Source organism: Chrysemys picta, chromosome 3 (genome assembly GCF_011386835.1).
Source record: "Chrysemys picta bellii isolate R12L10 chromosome 3, ASM1138683v2, whole genome shotgun sequence".
Lineage (NCBI taxonomy): Eukaryota > Metazoa > Chordata > Testudines > Emydidae > Chrysemys > Chrysemys picta.
The window spans coordinates 192,227,616-192,232,580 of record NC_088793.1 but is presented as its reverse complement, the minus strand read 5'-3'; the positions used below and the strand labels follow the sequence as shown (position 1 = coordinate 192,232,580).

At 32.2% G+C, this 4,965-nt stretch overlaps 1 long non-coding RNA gene across 1 annotated transcript in view; it reads right to left on the bottom strand.

The window, feature by feature from the left end:
* Positions 1-1,602: 1,602 nt before the first annotated feature.
* Positions 1,603-4,965, bottom strand: part of LOC112060156 (uncharacterized) — an 11,914-nt gene continuing 8,551 nt past the window's right edge. Inside the window, exon 3 of the long non-coding RNA XR_002889457.3 lies at positions 1,603-2,530. This is a non-coding gene — a long non-coding RNA (uncharacterized LOC112060156). The remainder of the gene's footprint in view (positions 2,531-4,965) is intronic.

Sequence of the window (4,965 nt, the reverse complement as noted above, 5' to 3'; positions counted from 1 at the left end):
TGTCTGATCCAGAAAAAGTGCAGGTCAAAACAGGGGAAAGAAACCAAGGTGATGGACAAAACAGAAAGCGAGTGAGCAAGCGAGCGAGAAATCCCTAAACAAAAAAACCCAGGAGTTTAATCATGAGATTGCCAGAAGCATATTTATATATAGAGTTGAATAGGAGTAATAATTGCAACACAAGGTTCTAATAGCCTAACTGAACCACAGCCTTTGACATTTATCCAGAACATTAGTGACACTTGCCTAAATGAAAATAAAAATAAAATCAAGACCTCAATCCCTTGATTACAGCAATATTAATGGTACCACTTCAGTTAAATGACTCTCAGTGTTTCCATGGTAAGAACTGGTTTTTAGAAGCTTAGACCTATATTGCAAAGATTCCGTGTAGGTGGAAAGTCATTGCATGAGGTCAGCTGGGGTATGAATAAAGTTTTTGGTGGAAAAATGGACTATTTACAGAAATTTCATTAAAAAGGTGCCCATTTCAAAGCTGATTTTGCACTACTATTACAACTCAAATAAGTGCGTGTAATTTCCCACAAGACTTTTATCCATAATGGAAATGTTTGGCTATTTTCATGATTAAAAATAAATATAATTTGATAACAGATGAGCTCTTATCATTTGAAAATCAGCTATTTTTTATTACCTCGACCCACTAAAACAGCACTTACTATGCCAATATACTATGTTGTGAGATAATTTGTCAAGAATCCACAAATGACATGAGAAAAGTTGCTGCATCTATTGAGTCAAAACTCCCCTTTTAAAGCATTTAGTTGGATTTATTTATGATTCCTACATATTTACATTTGCTATATTTAACTAACATTCATTAGATCATAGCTACTTTAATCATGTGCTTTCATGAAAATTTCATGTGAGGGGCTTTTCTGGTTTTGAGACTAGAGCTATAAAGATACAAAGGAAATTAAAATACAAAGAGTTACAGTAGATTTATATAACACCAAGGATCTGATTTAACCCCCAAGAACAAGGAAACTCAGAGTGAAGGTTACAAGTCTGTCCTTATCTGATCCCTTCATTCCTTGGTATTACAAGGGTCTCAATGCCCCCATCTCGGTGGTTATCTTATATATCCCATGCTAGAATACATCGGTAGGTATAATGAACTGAATTAATCTCTGGGTGCCAGGGATTGAGATTTACAGATGTAATATGCTATTACTAAATATGTCCACACAACTGGTAGGCTCTGGGAACCTGTTGGCTGCTAGACATTCAAGATGGAGTTTCAGCACTGAAAAAACTTTCAGGCTTATTTTGGCCTTGAGTCAAACCCCTGTTATCTGAATATCAAAAAGGGTAGTCTAGTTGTGTTAACCAGTTTGGAGCAGTTACTTTTCAATCTTATTTCTTTTTGTAGGACGACAGTGTTCTCCCCCCTCCCCCAAGACTCTGAAATGTTATTTATTAATGTATTGGTGCTCATTTCAATTTTTATAAATAAATGAACTTATCTGTGATGGTTAAAATCTGACATTTTGAAAATCAGAACAGGAAAGAAGACATTTCTCCTCACGGAAACAAGGCTGTTTGTGTTACTTTCAATTCAAAATTAATAAAGAACAAAGCTGGGAAAGTCAATATTTTATTTCAGAACAAGTCATTTAAACATTACATGTAGAAGTAAAACACAAACCTGGCTGGACCCTAATTTACTCAAGACTTTGTTAATTGTTGGTGCATCCACTCAAAAATTTACATTTTATAGGGTGCATTCTTGGTAGGAAAAAATTCTAAGAATTCTCTTTCTGATTGTCAGTAACTAACTATACTAGAGAAATTTTGAGTGCTTAAACACAAATTAATATTTGTTTGCATTTGTAATGCAGTATAGAATTAGTTGATGACTGTTCACTAAAATATGTTTCCCATCGGTCCGAATACTTATTTTTTTCAATACAAACTTCTAATATATGTCAATAACTTGCAAGATGGTCTGAGATACATACAGGAAAACCATTTGTTAGGTGAATGTTGGCCAAACAATGATGTATATGTAGTTTTGTATATATTTGAAACAAAAGGAGGCACACATGTAGAAAGACCAAACTTTAGCAATAAAAATATTTCAGCATCAAAATGGTTAATAGTGAGTATTATAGCTTCAAAAGAGCCTATTGGCTCACCCTAAAGGATGCCCTGCAATTGTTGTTAAACTCATCAGATGAAACTACCCTTTTCAGCTAGCCCTTAGATTTGTCTAGCTAACAGTAAAATACTATAATAAATCGGTAACATATGTTGCCAGACAAGAATAAGTGATATAAATAAAGAGTCAAGAGACATAGCCCCTCAAGAACAATGTGAAAAGATTTATACTTTCAATGTATTAATCAATTAACATTGTAGAAGTAACTTGAAAGTGTCATACTGTTGTTTGTTTATATAATTCCTTATTTCTTCTTCTTCTTTTTTTCTTCAGATTGCATTTTAAACACAAATGTTCTCCGTGACTGCCTGCTTTGCAGCATTAGGGTAAGTCCCGTTTCTCCCGCACCTTAAAAAAATAAAAAGTCTAAAAATATCTACATCAGAAAGGCATTTTGTTAATTGTATGTTTTATGAAATAAACATAATGCTATTGAAAAAAGGGCCTTTGTTTATTTCAAGCAGATGAATATGTGAAATTGTGCCTATGCAAATAGAGCTACCAACAGGATAACCAACTCTTCTGTGGCAATGATAAGTCTCAAAAACTCAGATAGTCCAGTTATTATCACCAGCATTTAAAATATAGAAAACAAAATCTGCTTGGAGAATTGACTGAATATTTTATTTAGCTTTTTTTAAAAAAAGACATCCTTTGAAAAATGACATAATATAAATAATGTTACAAAGCAACAATATAATCAATCTGTAAACTAGAAGATAAATCAAGGATTTCATTAACTGCTGGTCGCCAGTTTAAATTGTAGTCTTGTCCATAATGTCTATCTATCTATGTATGTCCAAGTTATATTAAAAACCTTTAAATGGCTTTGTAATATCAGCTACATCTAGCTATTATAATAATTAATGATACTGTTTTATAAATCAATATATGTATTCTTGATAAATTCATATCCAGTTAATGGTGTAATTTAAATAAAAAATTAATGTAATAAAGGACATACAGGAATAGCAGGAAATCTTTAAAGGTTAAGAGGCAAATTTGTCTAATTTTTTTTTTTTGGTACCTGTTTTTGAAAAAATACATTGAAATTTAGCTGATATCAACCTTGGTCTTCTGATCACAATATTGCCATGATTTTTTAATATAGCTTCTGTTTGCTGTATGCATTGTATTTTTTCCATTCTAATGTAATAAACTATATCTCAGTTAAATTAGTAATTGTATCATAGGTTTATAATAGTGTTGCAAAACTAAAACAAAAACATCACAGCAGGTTTTCAACATTCAGCCAGAAAATATTATAAAATATTGTTTGTCTTAATATTTTCTCCATTTATTACTCATTCCATATTTTTATTGCTATATGATTATTTTCCTTAAACTATGAAATGCCAAAAATATGAAGGATTAGAGCCAGCCATAAATGTATTTATGAGATTGTGGATACCCTGAATAATGTTTTAATGCAATAAAAATCTGCTTTCTATCTCCTGTTTTAAATACAGTTAATCCAGTTTATTCAGAAAACTCGTGTAAGTGACTAAAAAGAAAAGAGAGAGAGAGACTGGAAAATGGCTTTTTGTTTCTAGGTTGCATATTGGTGTGAAACTGTAGCCCGGTTTCTTTTGATTTTATTTATAATCTGTAACCACAAAATGCATTTTAAAGAATAACAGGATTTAAAAACAATTAATATTGCCTATTACCATCAATTGTGATCTTAGACGTTGAAAACAAAACCCCACAACCTGTTTATGTATTGAATGTTTTATGAAGAGTATCCTTTGAAATTATGCAAAACATTAAGGTTTGCCATCAGCACTGACATGGTACAGAAGTGTAATTTTAATCCATTGAGATTTTTTTTTGACGTTTTTCTTAACATTGCTCTGCCTTATTTAGAATAGCAACAGCGATTCGTGCAGTTTCACTTGACACTGATGAGTATTTCAAAATGTTACATGGACAAGAAAAAAAAAAAAGAATTTGCTGCCAGTCACTATTTTCAGCTTTATAAGCAATAGCTATTTGCTAAAAGTTTACATTTCAGATGAGCTTGAATTTAAAGATCCATTATCCTTTCCCTGGGCCTGTGTTTTGAAATGAAGGGAGAAAATAGAGAGTACAATTATGATTGAGTGTTAACGTGTACTCTTGTACTGTAACATTTCCATTTAAAGTGTATTTTGTTTTTAGACAAAACCAGCAGCAAGAGATACACAGCCATTCCTAGGAGGCTTAATTTAAGCTTTATAGGATGACCATAAAATGCTAGGTTACAGTAACACTGAAATGTTACACATTTTAAATATCTTCATTTTAAAACCTGTGTTAGTTTTCTCTCTTGGGATCACTAATATGACTCTCTCCAGACAAAGCAGGAGCATGCCACATTCTTTAAAATGATCTGCAAAGGAGATCACATTCCTAGGCGTGTTGGAGTCTTTTTATAACTAAGGATAACCTCTTAATAGCATCACGATTTTCAACTGGTTAAACAGGCGTCTTCAGAATATTTAACTGCAAACAAAGAGACTTCATTTAGGGGGAAACAGTTTGGAATGATTTAGAAACGTAAGTTTTTATCTACTGGCACATTGGTGTATCCATTATTCAAGCCCTTCTAAATTCGGTTGTCTGCTTTTAAAACATTGGTTGCACTTGCTTCATGGAAAGATCAAAGAATCTGATAATTTTGCTAAATTATTTGTTTGCACAGTATGGCGAAGAGTGACACGTTTTATTTGTCTGTGTTATGTTCATGTTTTAGTCAAATTCAGTGGATTTATTCAACACCTACATTAAACCTCAGCAATGAG